This window comes from Macaca thibetana, chromosome 2, assembly GCF_024542745.1.
Source record: "Macaca thibetana thibetana isolate TM-01 chromosome 2, ASM2454274v1, whole genome shotgun sequence".
In the NCBI taxonomy this organism is placed as follows: Eukaryota; Metazoa; Chordata; class Mammalia; order Primates; family Cercopithecidae; genus Macaca; species Macaca thibetana.
This window is the reverse complement of record NC_065579.1, coordinates 56,181,819-56,205,274: the sequence shown is the minus strand read 5'-3', so window position 1 is coordinate 56,205,274 and position 23,456 is coordinate 56,181,819. Positions and strand designations below refer to the sequence as shown.

Below are 23,456 nucleotides of genomic sequence, written 5' to 3'. Positions count from 1 at the left end.
CTCTTTCACTTTTTTGGTTGTTTCCTAGACATTTAATTTTATTCATAGCTACTGTATATAGAATTATTTTCTTGATTTCTTTTTCAGATTGTTTCCTATTGGCATATAAACATCCTGATAATTTTTGTATGCCAATTTTGTATCCTACAACTTTACTAAATTTGTTTATTGGATCTAATGGCTCTTTGGTGGAATCTAGGTTTTTCCAAATATAAGATCACCTCATCTACAAACAAGGATAATTTGACTTCTTCCTTTCCAATTTAGATGTCCTTTATTTCTTTCTCTTGTCTGATTGTTCTAAGTAGGACTTTCAGTACTTTGCTGAGTAACAGTGTGGTAAAAGTAGGCATCCGTGTTATGTTTCAGAGTTTAAAAGAAAGGCTTTCAGTTTTTCCCCATTCAGTATGTTATTAGTTATGAGTCTGTCGTGTATGGTTTTTATTATGTTGAGGCATGATTTTCCATACCCAGTTTTTTATCATGAAGAAATGTTGAATTTTTATCAAATGCCTCTACAGCATCAATTGAAATGATCATATGGTTTTTGTTCTTCATTCTGCTGATATATCACATTGATTGACTTGCATACATTGAACCATATTTGCATCCCTGAGGTAAATCCCACTTAGTCATGATGAATGATCTTTATGGTGTGTTGTTGAATTCAATTTGCTAGTATTTTGTACAGAATTACTGTGTAAATGTTTATCAGGGATATTGTGCTGTGGTTTTCTTTTCATTTTTCTTTCTTTTTATTTTTTGATTTATCCTTGGTTCTGGTAATTCTTCACCTTGTAGAATTAGTTTGGAAGTAAGTATTCCTTCCTCTTCTATTGTTTGGAAGTTTGTGTAAAATTGGTATTAGTTATTTAAATGTTTGGTAAAATTTAGCAATGAAGCCAACAAGTCTTGGACTTTTCCTTACTGACAGATTTTATTATCATGGCTTTGATTTTATTGCTTGTTACTGGTCTGCTCAGGTTTTAGATTTCTTCTTGGTTCTGTCTTGGTAGATTGTACGTGTCAAGAAATTTATCCATTTCTTCTAGGTTTTCTAATTTATTAGCTTATAGTTGCTCATAGTAGCCTCTAATGATCTTTTGAATTTTTGTGGTATCAGTTGTAATGTCTCCTTTTTCATGTATGATTTTATTTATTTGGCTCTTCACCCTATTTCTTAGTCTAGTGAAACATTATTCAATTTTGTTTATCTTTTCAAAAAGCCAACTTTTACTTCATTAATGTTTTATATTGTTTTCTTCATTTCAATTTTATGTATTTCTGCTCTGGTCTTTATTATTTCTTTTCTTCTATTAAGTTTGGTTTTGGTTTGCTCTTGCATTTCTAGTTCTGTAGGATGTATCATTAGGTTGTGTATTTGAAGTTTTTCTCCTTTTTTGATGTAGACACTTATAGCTATAGACTTCCCTCTTAGTACTGCTTTCACTGTATCCCATAGGTTTTGATATGTTGTGTTTTCATTATCATTAGTTTCAAGAAAATTTTCAATTTCTTTCTTAGTCTGTTTATCAACCCGCTGCCAGCATACAACCAATGTTCACTTAAGGCCCAAGAGCTCTTCGGTCATATTATGGTGAATGCTGAAAGGGATGGGACTCACCCTTCAGGACAGTGGGCTCCCCTCTGGCCTAGGGTAGGTCCAGAAATGCCATCTAAAAGCCAAAGTCTGGAATCACAGACTCCAAGAGCCCACTTGGTGACTAAGATGATACCTAAGGTGCAAGACAAGGTCCCTTTTCTTTTTCCCTTCCCTCTTCTCAAGCAGAATGATTCTCTCCTGATAGACACCACAGCTCTGATTATTCTGGGTCACACCTGAAGTCAGCACAGTGCTGAGTCTCACCCAACGTGAATACTACCTGGCTACCACTGCTGATAATTCAGGGCAAAGAGCTCTTCAGTCAGGAGGTAATGAATCTTGCCAGTACTGAGTCCTTCCTTCCTTCTCTTCAGGGCATGAGTTTCCCTTTGGCTCAGGATGTGACTAGAAATTCTGTGTGGGAGATAAGGCCTGGAACTGGCCCTGACAACTCTGTCTAGTGCCCTGTCCTGTTGTGGCTGAGCTGATATCCAAGTTACAAGACAAAGTGCCCTTTACTGTTTCTTCTCCTCTCCTCCAACAGAAAGAAAGGGTCTCTTTTGGAGCTACAAACTGTACTGCCTACAGCTGCAGAGGGGTGAGGCAAGTACTCTCTTAGCTGAGGAGGGGTGAGGCAAGTACTCCCTTAGCTGTCCCGGCTGGTGTCTTACTATGTCACCTGCCCACCAAGTCCACTGGCTCTGAGCCCAGCAAAATACTAGTCTTTCCTAGAAGTTGCAGTCATTGTGGCCTAGACTGCCTTTCAAGTTTATTTAGAACCCCAGAGCATTTTAATCCTCAGTTGTGAGGCTTGCTGAAACTCGAGTTTGACTGCTGAGATGGGCAATTCCCCTCTGGCTAGGGCTAGTCTAAATGGTCCCTCCATGGGCATCAGCTGAATTGCGTCCAATGTTGTCAGCATTGAGTTCCAGTACAAAGTCCCACAAACACTGTGGTCTGCCTCCCCTAAGTGCACATATTCTCTCTCTGCCACTTGGCCACCGCCAGCGGGTTGGGGAGGATTGGCATCAGCAATTCAAGACTGTCTCTTCTACCCTCTTCACTACGTCTTTAAGTAATATGAAGTTAAAACCAGGTATCATGATTACTCACCTGATATTTGGCTCTTATGAAAGTGCTTTTTTGGCCAGGCGCAGTGGCTCACGCCTGTAATCCCAGAACTTTGGGAGGCCCAGGCAGGTGGATCATGAGGTCAGGAGATGGAGACCAGCCTGGCCAAGATGGTGAAACTCCAACTGTACTAAAAATATAAAAATTAGCCGAGTGCAGTGGTGTGTGCCTGCAGTCCCAGCTACTCGGGAGGCTGAGGCAGGAGAATAGCTTGAACCTGCAAGGCGTAGGTTGCAGTGAGCTGAGATCGCGTCACTGCACTCCAGCCTGGGTGAGAGAGCCAGAGTCCATCTCAAAAAAATCAAAAAACAAAACAACAAAAAAAGTGTTTTTTGTGTGGATAGTTGTCAAATTTGGTGTTCCTGCAGGAGACTTCTTTTTTTTGAGACAGAGTCTCGCACTGTCGCCAGGGCTGGAGTGCAGTGGCGCAATCTCGGCTCACTGCAAGCTCCACCTCCCGGGTTGGCGCTATTCTCCTGCCTGGGCCTCGCGAGTAGCTGGGAATACAGGCGCCCGCCACCATGCCTGGATAACTGTATTTTTAGTAGAGACGGGGTTTCACCGTGTTAGCCAGGATGGTCTCAATCTCCTGACCTCGTGATCCACCCCCCTCCGTCTCCCAAAGTGCTGGGATTACAGGCGTGAGCCACCGTGCCTGGCCCTGCAGGAGACTTCTAAAAGTTCCTCAGTGGAGGCAGGCCTCTATTTGGCCATGTTGCTTTGCTTCCTCCAGTCATTCATGACTTAAGCTCATTTTTCTATGTTGTGTTTTTTTTCTTTTTGATTTGTATGATTTCTTTATATAATAGGTATACTAATCTTTTAAACACAATTAGGTGTGTTTAAAATATATTATCTCAGTTTTTAATTCGTATTTTCACTTTTTCCATCAGGTTTTTTGATTGACAAGCATTACTGTAATGACATCAAATTTATCAATATTTTATTTTATGGTTATTGGTTAGTGTTTTTTGTAAGTACTCCTCTCCTATGTAGAGGTCATTAAAGTATACTCTTTAAGTTATAAAGGTTTGCCTTTTACATTAGTTCTTTAATCCACCTGGAATTAATTTTTTTGCATACGTTTATGAGATAGAAATTTATTTTTAAAATTTTTCCACTTTAATAGGTATGTGGTATAATGTAATTTATTGAATGGGCTTGTATTTTCCTACTGATCTTCTCTCATATCTTAAGTTTTTTATATGCATGAAACTATGAAACTATTTCTATTTTCTGAAAAAGAGACCAATGGAATAGAATAGTCCTTTGCCAATATCACATTGTCTGAAGTTGTACATTTAATAGGTTTAACTATCTGGTAACACAAATTCTTCACCTCCTTCTTTTATAGGAATATTTTGAATATTTATGACCTTTATTCTTTCATATAAGTGTTTAAATTCACTTGTCAGATTATCATGAAACAATGTCAGAATTTTTACTGAAGTAGTCTCTATAGATTTATTAATGAAAAATTGGTTTCTCAATAATATGAACTCTTCCTATTTCATTGATGCTCAAAACAGTTAATAAGCATTGGGGCATACATATCAACTTGTCCACTGATATCAGAACAATAAGGTTAATTTTGCCTATAAGGAACCAGCATGGCCATCAAAATGCATACTGGATGAGTATCATCCCTGTTCCTATCTATAGTTAAGGTAAACTTTTGGAGCCCTTGAAAATAACTTTTGTGCTTGAATAAGATTACTCATACCTTTGTATTGATTTTCAATTTATTTTAAAACTTGGTTAATCCCTAATTTTGTAGCTATATCTTATACATATGATTCTATTTATGTATCTAGTAATGTTAATCTAAAGCTTTTGATTAATGTGTGACTCCTCCTATAAACTTAACCAAATTCATAGAAGCATTCTAAGTACATATATAAATTTTATATAGTATACCTATTTTAAAGTAAATTTAATGTAAAACTTAACAATAAAAAATGCTGAGTACTTAAACAATTCTTGTAAATGTAACAAATATAATCATTTAATTCTTTTATATTCTTCATTGTTATATATAAATTATCATTTCAGATTAAAATATCTAAATTGATTACTCAATAATATACTTGCGTTAGACTTATAATGTTGACCTGCTACTCTGATTGAACAGGGTTTTTAAATATCACAAATATATAAAACACCACATATATAAGAAGTTCTTAATCTAAAATATTAATATGATAGTTTTGATTCACTGAAATATTTGTTGTGTATAATTCATAGGTTATACAATAACCCACAATATAGATTACTGTACTCTTTTCTCATATTGCCCATGTGTCAATTTTGTATCAAGAATATGCTCACCTTGTAAAAGAATGTAGGAGGTTAGTGTCTTTCTACTCCTTAGAAACCTTTATATAATGTTAGTATTATTTACTCTTTGAATATTTGATAGAAATTACTGGTAAAACTGTCTAATTCAGAGATTTTTCTTTTTAGGTTTTAAATTACTAATTTAGATTTTAACTTACTGATAAATGACTCAGTAATTAAATGATTTTTGTAAAAAGCACTCAGTTTGGATCTTCTACATCTATAAATATGTTTCTCTTTGTATTCCTTTGTATTCTATAGTGGTATCAGCAACTGTGTCTCCTCTTCCTTAATCAGTATTTCCAGCTGATAACAATGATAAATTGTTTTATTTTCCAACTTCTAACTTTTCAGTTCATTGCTCTTTTTTAAGTTTTGGTTTTCTGCTCTGATGTTTCTCTCTTCTATATTTTCTTTGGTACTATATTGTTCTCTTTCTCGACTTTGAAAGTTGGAACCTTAGCTCATTAATTTTAGTCTTTCTTCATTGCTAATATCAGCCTTTAAGGTTATATATTTCAGTCTAAATGTAACTTTTTAACTGTATTTCATATATTCTGACACTATTTATCATGTTATTCCACATTTAGAAAATATAGTTTCTTCTTTGATGCATGGGTTATGTGGAAGTATTTCTTTAAAAATATTGAAATATCTGTATTTGCTTTTCTTGTCATAGATTCTTACTTAATTCCACTGAGGTTACAGAATATGGTCTGTAATTTTCTGTGAGTCTTTATGATGTATTGATAATTGTTCTATGGCCTAGTACATGCTCACTTGTCATAGTTAATTAAAAATAAGCATTTATTCTTCAATTATTGGAAACAGAATTTTCTATATCTATTAGAAGAGAGCTGTAAAAGAAGATGATGACTTCCTTTGGATAGAGGAAGATTAATATCTTTTTATATATATGTATTTTATTCATACTATAAGCAAAAGTTTTCTGGATAAGACCCAGACTGATTATTTACTTATATCTTGTAAAAGATAAACACAGCCAAGTACTTCTTAAAGCAATAAGCACTGATTTAGTAACTACTCACAGTAAAGGAAAGAGCTGAGCTCCATTTTGATTTGTGAAAAGATTATTGGGGATTTTTTAAGGGAGAATTAGGAAGAGGAGAACTAGGCAGAGTCAAAGAAGTAAAAAACTTACAAAGGGTTGATCAGCATAAATATGATTAGGCAAACTGTGTTTGCTAACGTTCTAATGAAAGTTAGAATTCTATCTTCCCACAGAGACAGAAAGACAGTGGCCCTATCTTTCCTGGTGATAACTGAAAAATTGATTTACTGAAAAATTTATTAATTGTGTATAATTCATAGGTTATACAATAATCCACAATATAGATTACTGTACTCTTTTCTCATATTGCCCATGCCCATTTTAAAGGAATGTCTCTGAGAATCTTCTGAGTTCTAAGTGATACATATTCACAATTTTAAACATTTTTTAAAAAGGAAAGTTTGGGGCCTGTTGTCAGCAGTTGACTAGAACAAACTAAATTCTCCTGGCAGTATTTAGCTTTCTCAGCTAGGCATTATAATGAGCTGTGGCTATCCTGGGAACACACCTCTGTGCTGCTAGAAGCCATGCTAGAATTTGATCATCTCTTAGTGTGGAGGTTTGGTTGGAGTCATTATGTAGTGAGAGTTCTGCAGTTCTCAATAGCAATCTTAGTGCTGGTTTCCAGTGCCCTATTTCCTCTTTGGGGCAATAGAGTGAGGGCATATATCACCCTATATTTAAAGAAGGAGGGGCTCTTTAGGAGAAGACCTGAAAATTTTGAATCTTGGAGTTTGTGTAGAAACTGCTGCAGAGATGCCTCTCTTCTCCCACTGAGAAGAGAGAGATACTTTTGCTATCAAATGTAATCAAACCCTCTGTGGAAAGGGGAGGGGAAGGTCCCCAAGTTGTTAAAACACTTTTCAATGTGAACAAATGGGTCTAGGAGAGACATCATAAATCTCTCCTGGGTATTTCACTATCTTTAATGTCCAAAGCTTATTTTCTGTTCACTCATCCTTTAACTCAGGTTGCCAGTCAGTAATGTTTCATCAGAAAGCCCTGACTATATAGAAATATGAAAATATGTCTTGTTTTCCTACAGAGAAACCCTATCCTCCCTTAGTGCCTACCTTGGCAGACTGAAGTCACATGGAGAAGTAGTCCTAATTCTAAATTGCTGGTTATGTCCCATCCTCCTGTAGTTGATTATTACTGGATGGTGATATCGCCTTGGGATTTCAGCCACAATCAATTTGGAGGTATAGAATTCATCTCTTACCTCTAACTACTCCACAACATAACTACTCTTTCATACTTCATACCTACTCTTTCAGCCTCTACTCTGTCATGATGGTAATGGAGGTAGAAGTAGGGATGTCTCCTCTACATTTTAGAAATGTCAGTCCTTTCACCACTCTACTTCCATTTACACCATTTTCTGCCACAATATCTCAAAAGTTTAGGTAGTAACTGAAAACTTGAAAAATAAAAACAGAGTTCAATGATTCAACTGACTTTAGCTATATAAAACTAAAATTAAATGAGTTGCATACACACTTAAGCCTGATTTCATATTAGCATTTCTTTTTATGACTTCTTTTTAATTTTTTCTCTGTGCACAATAACATAATGAATGCAAACTCAATAGAAACTGAATTCAATGGCATAAACTTAAACAATAAGCACAGGAATATTCACAGCAATTAATAAGCAAAGCAATAAAGGTACAGCTTAGAATATAAATGAGTACTCTATGAATATAATAAGCAACCAAGCATAGTTTTATTACATTAAATAAAAGTAGCATTTCCTAATCTGTATGTATAATAGTCACAATAAAGACACAAAAAAACCCGAATTCATAGCATTCCAAGAAGCAAAGGCATAACTCTAAGGGATCTGTACAATTGGAAATCTTTTAAAATTACATTTGTATACTAGAAAAGGTTTAAAAAATACTTTGGATGATTTTTAACATTTCGATTTTCCTATTATATATTCATGGAATAAATATTTGAAATAAATAATCTAATAGGCTTATGATTTTTCATGGTTTTTCTTAAGTAAAGAAAAATATTCAATTATACTTTTAAAAAATACAAAAGCTGGATATCCGGGTCCCGAATGGCAGCATAGAAGCAAGCTGGCATCACTCCCCAACAGAAAACCAAAAACAAATATCCTGTGCTGAGATTAGAGAGAAATAAAATTTCTGTATGTGTGATACTCCTGCCCTGAATCTGCCTGGCACCAAGCATATGGAAAACTTCCCCCTGACTTAGTTTCTGTACTAGAAAATGTGAGATCAGGGTTGACAAACAGCTTCCCTATCATCTTTGGTTCTCTGGCTAGAGACCTGTCCCTGCCTCGAATTTGGGAACACCTAAAGCAAGAAGGATTTCTAAGAACGACCAAACAACCAGAGACAAATGGTGGTGTTGGGGGAGGGGGGCACTACCATCTCCAGCCCTGGAAACTTTACTCTGTAACTAGGCAAAAGGAGATAACAAGTCAGAGTGACTGTTCAACCAAAAGCTACTATCCAAGACTACTGTAGGATATTTGTTACAAAGGCCCCCTAATTGTAAACTCCTAGCCAGCTTTCCCACAGTATTGGGATATCCCCTTTGTGATCTCCTCCATTCTGGCTAAGCAGCTCTGATAGTTTACGAGAACTGAGGCAAACCTGGATTAAGGCACCATCTAGTGCCAGAAAGGAGGCACCAATATAGCAGGTAAAACTAAAAAATGAAACCACTGATGGACATTTGGGTTGATTCCCAGTCTTTGCTATTGTGAATAGTGCCGCAATAAACATATGTGTGCATTTGTCTTTATAGCAGCATGATTTATAATCCTTTGGGTATATACCCAGTAATGGGATGGCTGGGTCATATGGTACTTCTAGTTCTAGATCCTTGAGGAATCGCCATACTGTTTTCCATAATGGTTGAACTAGTTTACAATCCCACCAACAGTGTAAAAGTGTTCCTATTTCTCCACATCCTCTCCAGCACCTGTTGTTTCCTGACTTTTTAATGATTGCCATTCTAACTGGTGTGAAATGGTATCTCATTGTGGTTTTGATTTGCATTTCTCTGACGGCCAGTGATGATGAGCATTTTTTCATGTGTCTGTTGGCTGTATGAATGTCTTCTTTTGAGAAATGTCTGTTCATATCCTTTGCCCACTTTTTGATGGGGTTGTTTATTTTTTTCTTGTAAATTTGTTTGAGTTCTTTGTAGGTTCTGGATATTAGCCCTTTGTCACATGAGTAGATTTTAAAAATTTTCTCCCATTCTGTAGGTTGCCTGTTCACTCTGATGGTAGTTTCTTTTGCTGTGCAGAAGCTCTTTAGTTTAATTAGATCCCATTTATCAATTTTGGCTTTTGCTGCCGTTGCTTTTGGTGTTTTAGACATGAAGTCCTTGCCCATGCCTATGTCCTCAATGGTATTGCCTAGGTTTTCTTCTAGGGTTTTTATGGTATTAGGTCTAATATTTAAGTCTCTAATCCATCTTGAATTAATTTTCGTATAAGGAGTAAGGAAAGGATCCAGTTTCAGCTTTCTACTTATGGCTAGCCAATTTTCCCAGCACCATTTATTAAATAGAGAATCCTTTCCCCATTTCTTGTTTTCCTCAGGTTTGTCAAAGATCAGATGGTTGTAGATGTGTGGTATTATTTCTGAGGACTCTGTTCTGTTCCATTGGTCTATATCTCTGTTTTGGTACCAGTACCATGCTGTTTTGGTTACTGTAGCCTTGTAGTATAGTTTAAAGTCAGGTAGCGTGATGCCTCCAGCTTTGTTCTTTTGACTTAGGATTGTCTTGGCAATGTGGGCTCTTTTGTGGTTCCATATGAACTTTAAAGCAGTTTTTTCCAATTCTGTGAAGAAAGTCATTGGTAGCTTGATGGGTATGGCATTGAATCCATAAATGACCTTGGGCAGTATGGCCATTTTCACGATATTGATTCTTCCTATCCATGAGCATGGTATGTTCTTCCATTTGTTAGTGTCCTCTTTTATTTCACTGAGCAGTGGTTTGTAGTTCTCCTTGGAATCAACCCAAATGTCCATCCTGACAGACTGGATTAAGAAAATGTGGCACATATATACCATGGAATACTATGCAGCCATAAAGAAGGATGAGTTTGTGTCCTTTGTAGGGACATGGATGCAGCTGGAAACCATCATTCTCAGCAAACTATCACAAGAACAGAAAACCAAACACCACATGTTCTCACTCATAGGTGGGAACTGAAAAATGAGATCACTTGGACTTGGGAAGGGGAACATCACACACCGGGGCCTATCATGGGGAGGGGGGAGGGTGGAGGGGGGAGGGATTGCATTGGGAGTTATACGTGATGTAAATGATGAGTTGATGGGTGCTGATGAGTTGGTGGGTGCAGCACACCAACATGGCACAAGTATACATATGTAACAAACCTGCACGTTATGCACATGTACCCTAGAACTTAAAGTATAGTAATAATAATAATAATAATAAAATGGAACCAACAGGTAAATTACAAAGAATGTCTGAGCTAACATAGTCAATAAAAAATAAAACAAGCCAGACAGAAAATACTGAAATAAATAAATAATCCTTCAATCCTTCATGGACATACGTCCATGAGAAATAACAGCAAATAGGAAACCATGACCTGCTCAAATGGACAAAGCAAGAAACCAGTGACTGACCCTAATAAGACTGAAATGTGTGAATTCTTTGACCAAAAATTCAAAATAGCAGTTTTAACAAAACTCCAAGATAACACAAAAAATCAATTCAGAAAAGTTTCAGAGAAATTTAACAAAGAGATTTAAATTTTAAAAAATCAAATAGAAAACTTGAAACTGAGAAATACATTTGCTGAACTGAAAACTTCATTAGAGGCTCTCAACAGCAGAATAGATCAAGTGAAGAAAAGAATCAATGAGCTCAAAGACAAGCTATGTGAAAATACACAGAGGAGAAAAAAAAATAATGAAAAGAAGCAAAGATCATCTACAAGATATAGAAAATTACCTCGTAAAACAAAATCTAAGAATTATGGGCATTCAAGAGAGAGTAGAGAAAGAGCAAAGGTTAGAAATTTTATTTGAAGAAATAACAGAAAACTTTCAAAGAGTTAAATATCCAGGTACAGGAAGATCAGAGAACACCAAACAGATTTGACCCAAATAAGACTACCCTATGACATATAATAATCCAATTCTCAAAGGACAAAGACAGTATTCTAAAAGCAGCAAGAGAAAAGAAGCAAGTAACATGTGAAAGAATTCCAATTCATTTGGCAACAGACTTTTAAATGAAAACTGTACAGTCCGGCAGGGAATAGGATGATATTTTCAAAGTACTGAAAGGAGATGAAGAAGGAAAAAAAAAAAACTACTATCCAAGAATACTGTATCCAGTAAGCTATTCTCCCAATATAAAAGAGAGATAAAGTCTTTCCCAAACAAAGCTGAGAGAATTCACCACCACTTGATCCATCTTACAAGAAACACTATCAGGAGTTTTTCAATATGAAAGTAAAAAAAAAACTAATGTGCAAAAAGAAAACATTTGTAGGTATAAAACCCAGTTATAAAATTAAGTACACAAACAATCATATATACTCTGTCTGTAATTCTTGTGTGCAATCTACTCATAACTCTAGTATGAAACCTAAAAGGTAAATCTATCAAAATTATAGTAACTACAGCAATCCATCAAGAGATGGGTAGTATAAAATATGCAAATTGAGACAACCTAAAGTCAAAATGTGGGGGAATGGAGTTAAAGTGTAGAGTTCTTTTCTATTTTTTAAATGTTTCTATTAATTGCTTTCTGATCTAAGATAAGTTGTCATCTCTTTAAAATAACATATCTGTAAAATTTTTGTAACTTTCATAGTAACCACAATAAAAAATTATAAATAATTCACTAAGAATAAAAGCAATAAATAAAAACATGCTAGCAGAGAAAATTACTTAACTATAAATAAAACCAGGAAGAAAGAAAGAGAGGAATTATAAAACAAAACAGACAACAAAATGGGCACACTAATTTCTTACTTATTAAAAATAACACTGAATGTAAATAAATTTGATTCTCCAATTAAAAGGCATAGAGTTGCTGAATGGATAAAGAAACAAGACCCAACTATAAGCTGCCTATAGGAAACCCATGTATAAAGACACACATTGACCAAAAGTGAAGGGTTAAAAAAATATATTTCATGCAAATGGAAACAGGAAATGGGTAGGAGTAGCTATGTTTTTATCAGACAATATAAACTACAAATCAAAGACTAAAAAGAGACAACAAATGTTACTATATTATAACAAGGGAGTCAATTCAGCAAGAAGCTATAACAAGTATAAATATCTATGTATTGAACACCAGGGTTCCCATATGTAATGGAAACATTACTAAATTTAAAGGAAGAGATAGACTACTATTCAATAATACTAGGGGACTTCAACACCACACTCTCAGTAATGAACACATCATCCAGACAGAAAGCTCACAGCTAACATGATACTAAATGGGGAAAAATTGAAAGCCTTTCCCTCAAGATCCAGAACAAAATAAGGATGCTCACTTCCACCACTTTTGTTCAATATAATACTGGAAGTCCTAGACGGAGAAATTTGGCAAGAAAAAGAAATAAATAGCATCCAAGAAGTCAAATTATCCTTATGGTATGGTTTGGCTCTGTGTCCCCACCCAAATCTCATCTTGAATTGTACTCCCATAATTCCCACGTGTTGTGGGAGGGACTGGTGAGAGATAATTGAATCATGGGGGCAGTTTCCCTCACACTGTTCTTGTGGTAGTGAATAAGTCTCATGAGACCTGATGGTTTGATAAGAGGAAACCTGTTTCACTTGGCTCTCATTCTCTCTCTTGCTGCCACCATGTAGGAAGTGTCTTTCATCTTCCACCATGATTGTGAGGCCTCCCTAGCCATGTGGAACTGTAAGTCCATTAAATCTTTTTTTTTTTTTTTTTTTGTACATCTGTGAAAATAGACTAATTCAGTAAATTGGTACCAGGAGAGTGAAGTGCTGCTGAAAAGATACCTGAAAATGTGGAATCTAGTTTGGAACTGGGTAACAGGCAGAGGTTGGAACAGTTTTGAGGGCTCAGGAAAATGTGGAAATGTTTGGAACTTCCTAGAGACTTGTTGAATGGCTTTGACCAAAATGCTGATAATGATATGGACAGTGAAATCCAGGCCGAGGTGCTCTCAGATGGTGATGAGGAACTTGTTGGGAACTGGAGCAAAGGTGACTCTTGTTATGTTTTTGCAAAGAGACTAGTGGCATTTTGCCCCTGCCCTAGAGATTTTTGGAACTTTGAACTTGAGAGAGATGATTTAGGGTATCTGTCAGAAGAAATTTCTAAGCAGCAAAGCATTTAAGAAGTGACTTGGGTTAAAGGCATTCTATTTTTAAAGGGAAGCAGAGCATAAAAGTTTGGAAAATTTGCAGCCTGACAATGTGATATAAAAAAAAAATCCCATTTTCTGAAGAGAAATTTAAGCCAGCTGAAGAAATTTGTATAAGTAATGAGGAGTTGAATGTTAATCCCCAAGACAATGGGGAAAATGTCTCCAGGGTATGTCAGAAGTCTTCATGGCAGCCCCTCTCATTGCAGGCCCAGAGCTCTGGGAAGAAAAAAATGGTTTCATGGGCCAGGCCCAGGGTCCCTGTGCTGTGTGCAGTCTAGGGACTTGGTGCCCTGCATCCCAGCCACTCTAGCTGTGACTAAAAGTGGCCAAGGTACAGCTTGGGCCATGGCTTCCAAGGGTGGAAGCCCTAAGCCTTGGCAGCTTCCATGTGGTATCAAGCCTGAAGGTGCACAGAAGTCAAGAATTGAGGTTTGGGAACCACTACCTAGATTTCAGAGGACGTATGGAAATGCCTGGATGTCCAGGCAGGAGTTTGCTGCAGGGGTGGAACTCTCATGGAGAACCTCTGCTAGGGCAGTGCAGAAGGGAAATGTGGGGTCAGATCCCCCACTCAGAGTCCCTACTGGGGTACCACCTAGTGGAGCTGTGAGAAGAGAGTCACCATCCTCCAGACCCGAGAATAGTAGATTCACTAACAGCTTGTACCATGTGCCTGGAAAAGCTGCAGACACTCAACACCAGCCCTTGAAAGCAGTCAGGAGGGAGGCTGTACCCTGCAGAGCCACAGGGGTGGAGCTTCCCAAAACCATGGGAACCCATCTCTTGAATCAGCGTGACTAGGATGCAAGACATGAAGTCAAGGAGGTCATTCTGGAGCTTCAAGATTTGACAGACCTGCTGGATTTTGGAATTGCATGGGTTCTGCAGCCCCTTTGTTTTGGCCAATTTCTCACCTTTGGAATGGTTGTATTTGCCCAATGCCTGTACCTCCATTATATCTAGGAAGTAACTAACTTGCTTTTGATTTTACAGACCTAGAAGGGACTTGCCTTGTCTCAGGTGAGATGTTGGACTATGGACTTTCGAGTTAATGCTGAAATGAGTTAAGACTTTGGGGGACTGTTGAGAAGGCATGATTAATTTTGAAACGTGAGGGCATGAGCTTGGGGAGGGGTCAGGGACAGAATGATATAGTATGGCTGTGTCCCCACCCATATCTCATCTTGAATTTTACTCCCATAATTCCCATTGTTGTGGGAGGGACCCAGTGGGAGATAGTTGAATCATGGCAGGTGGTTTCCCCCATACTGTTCTTGTGGTAGTGAATAAGTCTCATGAGATCTGATGGCTTGATAAGGGGAAACCCATACTGCTTAGCTCCCATTCTGTCTGTTGCCACTGTCATGAAAGAAGTGCCTTTTGCTTTCCACCGTGATTGTGAGGCCTCTCTAGCCGCATGGAACTGTAAGTCCATTAAACCTTTCTCTTTTTTTCTTTTTTTTTTTTTTCTTTTTTGTAAATTGCCCAGTCTTGAGTATGTCTTTATCAGCAGCATGAAAACAGGCTAATTCACCTCGTTTGCAAAAGACATGATCTTATACTTAGAAAAACCTAAAAACTCTACCAAAAAACTATTAGAACCAATAAACAAATTCATTAAAGCTGTAGGATACAATATCAACCTATAAAAATAAGTAGAATTTATATGTACCAACAGTGAACAATCTGAAAAAGGAATAAAGAAAGCAATCCCATTTACAATAGCTAAAAATATGTATAATAACTAGGAATAAATGTAACCTAATATATTAAAGATATATGCAATCAAATACTAATAAAAGAAATTGAGGAGGACACAAAAAAATGGAAAGATATTTTATTCTCATGGGTTGAAATAATTAATATTGTTAAAATGACAGTACTACCCAAAGAAATTTGCAAATTCAATGCATTCTCTATTAAAACACCCATGACATTCTTTACAGAAATAGAAAAAACAATTCTAAAAATTATAGGGGATCACAAAAGACCTTGAATAGTCAAGGCAAACCTGAGCAAAAAAACACAAAGCTGAAGCCATCACACTACCTGACTTCAAAATACACTATGAAGCTATAGTAACCAAATCAACATGGTACTGGCTTAAAACCAGACATAAAGACCAATGGAACAAAATAGAGAAACTAGATATGAATCTACACATTTACAGCCAATTCATTTTTACTAAAGATGTAAAGGTGCTCATTTTCAACAAAGGTGCCAACAATGGGGAAAGGACAGTTTCTTCAATAAATGATTCTGGGGAAACTGAATATCCATATGCAGAAAATGAAACTAAACCCCTATCTCTCACTATATATCAAACATAAAATAAAAGTAGATTAAAAATTAAATCTAAGACCTGAAACTGTGGAACTACTGGAAGAAAACGTAGGGAAATGCTCCAGGGCATTTGTCTAGGCAAAGAATTTTGTGTAAGGCCTCAAAACAACAGGAAACAAAACCAAAAACAGGCAAATGGGATTACATTAAGCTTAAAAGATTCTGCATTGTAAAGGAAACAGTCAACAAGGTGGAAAGTCAACCTACAGTATAGGAAAAATTATTTGCAAAGTATTCATCTGTCAAGGGGTTAATAACCAGAATATATAAGTAACTCAGGCAACCCAATAGCAAAAATGTAAATAATCCACTTAAAATGGGCAAAAGATCTGAATAGACATTTCTCAAAAGAAGACTAAAAAACGAATCAAGCAATAAGTATATGAAAAAATGCTCAACATGACGAATCATAGGAGAAATGCCAAAACCATGGTGAGATATCATCCCACCCCAAGTAAAGTGGCTTTTATCAAAATAACAAATGCTGGCAAGGATGTGGAGAAAGGGGAACCCTTGTACACTGTTGTTGGGAATGTAAATTAGTATAGCCATTATGAAAAATTGTGTGGCGCTTCCTCAAAAACTATAAATAGAACTACCATATGATCCAGCAATTCCAGTACTTACATATAGCCAAAAGAAAAGAAATCAATATGTGAAAGAGATATCTGCAGCACTTCTTGTAGGTGCCTGCAACAATTCTTGTAGGTACCAAGTTAGGTCCCATATTAATTGCAACACTATTCACAATATCCAAAGTATGTAATAAACCTAAATGCCCATCATTGAATGAATGAATCAAGAAAATGTGGTATATATATACACAGTGGAATGCTATTCAAACTTAGAAAAGAATGAAATCCTGTCATTTGCAGCAATATGGACAGAACTGGAGATCATAAAATGAGGCAGGTACAGAGAGACAAATATTGTATCTTCTGACTCATATGTGGAAGCCTAAAAGGTGGGTCTCATGAAGATAGGGAGCAGATTGGTGGTTACTAGAGGCCGGGAAGAGTGGGAGGGAGAGGCGACTGAAGAGAGCTGATTAATGGGTACAAATACACAGTTGATAAAAGAAATAAGACCTAGTGTTCGATAGATCATTAAGGTGACTATAACATACAATAGTCTCTTGTACATTTCAAAATAGCTAGAAGAGAAAAATTTGCTTATTTCTGGCATAAAGAAAAGACAAATATTTAAAGTGATAGATGTCCTAAAAATACTGATTTTTTCTTTTCAAATTAAATGAATGTATTATATGTACCCTAAAATATGTGCACTTATTATCTAACAATAAAAATACAGCAGTGTAATTGTATTTCAGCTTTCCTATATATCTTGGGAATTATGAAATTGAACTTTTTGTTGTTTCTGAAAGGTTTGATCGATTGTTAGCAATATGTAAATAATCTACTCACTTTAGTTATAAAATCAAGTATATTTGATGTTTTCTGGCTTGACTTACATCTTCATATCCAATACTAGAATTTGACATGTCATGACTATTTTTTCAATTGTTGTTTCTGAAACATAACACTTTTCTTTTTTCTTTTCTTTTCTTTTCTTTTTCTTTTTTTTTTTTTTTTTTTTTTTTTTTTTTTTGAGACAGAGTCTTATTCTATCATCCGGGCTGGAGTTCAGTGGCGCAATTTTGGCTCACTGCAAGCTCCGCCTCCTGGGTTCAAGCCATTCTCCTGCCTTGGCCTCCCAAGTAGCTGGGACTACAGGTGCCCGCCACCAAGCCCAGCTAGTTTTTTTTGTATTTTTAGTAGAGACGGGATTTCACCGTGTTAGCCAGGATGATCTCGATCTCCTGACCTCGTGATTCACCCGCCTCGGCCTCCCAAAGTGCTGGGATTACAGGCGTAAGCCGCTGCGCCCAGCCAACACTTTTCTTTAAACTTGTTAATAATATTTGTTATTGCTATTTTATATATACTAAATTAAATTTTAATTTAGGCTCAACAGATCTCTAATTAAGTAGATAAATGTAGTGAGATTGAGGCATTAGGCAATATTTCTTCCAGTCTACATGTATTAGGTTATGATAGCATAGGGAACTTTGTGATACCTTAGGTTAATACTTTATAAAAATTAATTCTGTAAAAATTGGCATAGATTTTCTTTGTTAACCAATGCAGAATCCTCTTAGACTTCTCTTTTTATTTCTGCTATGAAGTTTACCTATGTAATAATGTTCATATTATATAGTATGCAATCATATCCTTCATATACATTCATAATATATATAAATATTTAAGCTATTAAGTCTTTCAGAGATTTAGTCCAGAGTAATGCAATGGTTCTCAAACTTTAGCCTGAAAGGGAATCATCTGGAGGACTTATATAGATCCCCTACAGAATGTCGTTTTGGCTAAATTGTGTGTATGCAAAAGGGATGGTACTAATTGGCAAATATACCTGTGTAAAAGAATAGAATCGTCTATATAAAATTATGTAAATTAGATATTAATCAAAATCTAAAATTATATATACCAAGGATTCAGTATTTACAAGAAGTAGTACCATTTACACAAACCTAGTAGCTGGCTTATTTTTCTATTGGCATGTGTGTTTTTATTTGAGAAGCATGCACCCGTCATTGTTGCTAAACTCTGATGAAAATGTTTTCCCTCCGTTCCATTTTGATTGACTTGTTATCTACAAGAACATGTGAGAATGCTAAATGTTGATTTTGAACTGATAAACTCTGACTGCCATATCAGAGAACTACTTCCTAACTGACTTCAATCTTTCAAATTCTTTTAAATATATTTGTCTGTAGGTGTGATGTATTTTTTAGATGTCTGTGGAAGTAATGTGATAATATTCCTTTCTCCCTCTTGTTCTTCTGAGGGTAAAATATGACAGAATAAATATATTGTTGAGTTTCCAAAATATTTACTAAGACAACTTTTTAAATAATATCAATGTCAACTGTCATTTTTTAAATTTTATAATTAGCTTTATGAAAATGTGTTGTTTATTGCTTGTTCCAGATCAGATACAATGTCGTAGAAAGAACAGAACAAGAATAACAAGGAAACATTGCAAAATATTGAAGTTATAAAACAAATAATTATTGTGTTGATGTGTAAATTCAATTTGTGTTCTTTTTATACTTTAGCTTAAAGTTGCTGTAATTACTTGATAATTAGAAATATTTCTGGGAGAAACAATTGAAAAAGCCTGTCAATTAGCAGGGACTTTAGCCGGAGAGAAGTGATCTAAGTGGAAATATTGTGCCTGCCTTTACTTCAGATAGTGATGGCCTCAAAAACAAGATAGATATAAGATAGACAAGAGAAAAGTTTCTTGGAAAAAGGTTTACTGAACCTCGCAGTGGTGAGGCTGTGAAAAGTGTACCTCTGAGATTATCTTAGTTTGCCAAAGATCTGTCAAGCACAGTTTAGTGCTCGTTCCCCTCTAGGGGCAAAGTTTCAGAGCTTCCTAACTTGGGTGCCTTGGCAAGCTGCAATCCCTCAGATGGTTACTGATGTACCAAGATACTAATTCCTTCAGTCTAGGAGGGCCTGGATAGGCCTGGAATATGTAGACTAAGAAGTCATCTCCTACATTCTTGAGCAGACGCTGCCATTTATCTCAAGGTACCTAGAATATTACCAGTTTCTGTCTGAGCTGAAAAAAGGTGGACAAGACAACTCCGTTGCGTCCCTTTTCTTGCAGTCAAGCCAGTCTGTTTATTGTCTTCTACCATGCCAATTTCCGCTTGTCTGGATTCTATGTCTAGAATGCCCTCTTCTTTTCCAGCTTCTATGCAGAGTATTTCTTAAATAAGAAACAAGACGAATGATCCATAATGGAAAAAAACTGTTATAACAATTATCATAGCTTATAACTTCTGTTTGATGAAAGACAGTATAAAAAGAGTGAAAAGACATATCTTAGGCTGAGAAAAATGTATGAGACTTTTAAAGAAAACTAACTGTTCTTTAAGCATAAAAATAGATTAACAAAAGCTCTGTAACCTTTAACATGAATAAAGTATATCAAGTGTGTCATGTAAATAACTAAACAATAAACTTTTTTTAAAAAGCAACAGAAAATTCTATATTGTGCTATTGATGCAAATATTTGAAATTTCCAAAGTGTAATCTTCAGGAATGTACAACATACATGGAAAAACCGCACAGCCATACACAGGAATACCCATCAGTTTTGTGATTGTGTTCCCTCTGGGAAGGGAAAGAGTGGAAGGAATGGGTATTAACTGGAACATTTCACTTCATTTGGTTTTTAAATCTAAAGAAAAAAAGGTCAAAATGTAAATATACATTTAATCTTCATGATGGGGGTCTCACTGGTACATTATATTCTACAATAGTTGATATGTTTAAAATGTGTCATAATTCAAATGAAACATTTTAAATGGATGAGAGAAGTCTAAACTCAATCTTAGTAAATATAATCTTACTTGATTTTATGTATGTATACCACTTAATAATGTCCTCTTTTTGATTAGTATTTGTTAGCTTAATTTCTGCTTCAAATTATACATGTTTTAAGGGGTGAGAGTGTGATTTTTATTTCCCTTCTGTCCTCTTCAATGACTATAATTGTAATAAGCATCTAGTATATAGGTAATAATAATTGTTAATTGATTATACAAAGCATGTTCACTAAACTGGAAATCTTCATATGTTAAACAGATTAGTGACAGCATTTGCAAACTACCAGTTCCCAAAGAAACAAATGTGTTTCTATATGGCAAAGTTTCTTTTGAGTCGTCCCACTTTATCCTCTTTCTCTCCATCCCTCAACTACCTTCTCCTTTTGTTCCCGATAACATTCTTCCAAATCCACAAAAATCAAGCAAAGCAGATTTTCCTTACAAATAAAGATGAGCTCTAAAATCCTCTCTGTTCCACCCTCCAACCTGATCAGCCAAAACCCTTGGGATGAGAATAGAAAAAAAAAAAACAGAAATGTTGCTGTGAGCCCAGGGGTATGTCAGAACCCAGACTAGAGTTCTTTCACAGAGGAAGTAAGTTGTCAGAAAACACCCCATCTTATTATCTGAGTATAGAAGTTAAATAAATCCGGGGACTATCTAGCATAAATAATTTTTGAGAAAAATAATTACAGAGGATCAGAGACGTCTGGACAGAAGTGGTATCTTGCTGATAGATTTTCAAATCTTCCCATTTATAATCCATCAATGTTCTGGTGGATTTTGTTTTAAATAGTTTTATTTATTTTTATTTTATGTTATTTTTATTTTAAATAGTTGATACATTGTTTTGGGAGGGATAGCATTAGGAGAAATACCTAATGTAAATGACGAGTTAATGGGTGCAGCACACCAACATGGCACATGTATACCTAGGTAACAAACCTGCACATTGTACACATGTACCGTAGAACTTAAAGTATAATAAAAAGAAAAAATCAGGCTAAAACTTTTGGGAGATTAGGAATCAGTTAAGAATCTTTCAGTGTCTCTAGATGCTAGAAACTTACAAGGACACGAATATACAAATATTCATATAATTTCAGGGAGGCTGTAAGCCTAGGGAAGCTCATCTATGGATCCTTTATGATTCCATAGTCTCCAGGTTAACATACTTGCCTTAAACAGTTCCAGTGCATGGGTATCTGTGTAGAAACAATCTAGAATTATGATTTGTTACTAGATCAGAACTTATTTTATAAGATTTAAATAAATTGTTGATGATTAACTGAAAATGATGAAATTGCACTCGTTCTTTTCAAATTGGCCTGCAGTTTTAAACATACATATATAAACATATGTGTGTATATCCGTATATATTAATATATTCATGTATATATTCATATATATGTGAACGTGTATATATATATATATGTTCCTAGACACAAAATTCTACAAAATTTAAATGGAGAAAAAGAAAAATAGATTCTTTTGACTATTTTTCTAATCTTTAAAACTTTATTTCTGTTTGCTATTAAGGCAATTTTACCAAAATAGAAACACAGGGCATTGAATTCTTCTAAGCTTATTGCCTGATTTTACTAAGACTTTGAATGTATGATAATTAACAATATTGAATTTCAATGAATCCAGCATACAGGAAAATAACTGGTTTTTAATCATAATGCCATTGTTTCCTTTGTTGACCTCCCAAATTGATGTAACTACTTTACTTATTCCTATTCTAGAAACAAACAGCTCTTCCTGGGTAGGACTTCAACATCATCAGTACTGTCTTCTTGCTTGTCATCTTCACTTACCCTCTGGCTCCTTTCAGCCCCCCTGTCTAGGAAGGAATCCACCTGAGCTCTTCTGTTTTCTCCATGTCATTCTGGTTTCTCATTCACTTGAATGCACACCTTTGGCTCCCTGGTATCTTATTCAGCTTAATCTAAAGATACATTCTCATGATTTACTTCTTTTAATTAGTTCACAGGTCCTTTATTATTGAGTGGCTAGGGCATATGCGTGACTTTGGAACTATACATGTAGCACAAACTGCTTAAAATCCTAGATCTTTTTATGATATTACATTAAACACAGCAACTTTAAAGTAAAAGAGACGTCAAGAATTTAACATAGGGAGAAATGCAAACCATGTGGCTGGTATTTGTGAGTAACTGAGGTCTATATAAAAGAAAACATTAAGAGACAGAAGGAAACCTGCTACTGTGGTGATGGGTATAAAAACTTGAACTACTGTCTACCACTTTCTTTTATCAGCTCTGAAGATCATTAGTATGAGTATGACCATCTTTCTTTAGAAATTGTTACTCATTAATGATGAAAGTGATGATGCTGATAACGGTGACTAACATGTACTGAGTACTTATATGCCAAGTACTTTGTGAGCAGGTTCTCTTTTAATCTTTACAATAATTCTATGTGAAACTATAAAACTTCCATTTTTATCTATGCTCTGAGGTCAGATAATCCTTGCTGAAACCGGAGTTTGAACTCAGACATTCTGACCACAGAGTTCATATTGTAAATCACCAGGTCCTATTATACCCCTCATGGAAAATTGAATCCAATAGTTCTGCTCTCACTGTTTCCCTGTCTATTCTCCATGAACGATGGCTTCTTAGCCATAATCATTCATAGTCATCCGGTCTTATGGATGGGAATTCCACCTATTCTTTGACAATCCTAAGATTTTTTTTTTTTTCAGGCTGGATCCCGCCCCTTGAGCTCCAGACTTCTGTATTGACAATTCCAGTTGGATTTCTAATAGATATCTCAACTTGATCATATATAAAACCAAATTCCTGGTTTCTTCTTTTAAACTCTTCATCAGTATCTGATAAAATGGCAACTCCACTCATCTAGTTGTTTAAGCTAAAAATGTTAGAATCTTCCTTCGCCAAGCCTTTCTTTTACATGCCAAAATTATACTTCTGAATGCATCTAGGTATTTGACCACTTCCTCACCTCCATTGCTACTAGTGGGGACTAGTCCCACCCACCACTGTCTCTTGCCTGATGAACTGTAATGGCTTCCTAGTACATCTCTCTTCTATCACTTTTGCCCCAAAATAGCATAGAGAAGTCAGGAGTCTTTTAAAACAAGTTATATCATTCTTACTTAAAAACCCCTTTAA

The 23,456-nt window shown here is 35.7% G+C and overlaps 1 long non-coding RNA gene across 1 annotated transcript in view; it reads left to right on the top strand.

The window, feature by feature from the left end:
* The window catches only part of LOC126947507 (uncharacterized), a 158,149-nt gene that overhangs the window by 118,731 nt on the left and 15,962 nt on the right, over positions 1–23,456 (top strand). The window lies entirely within an intron of this gene.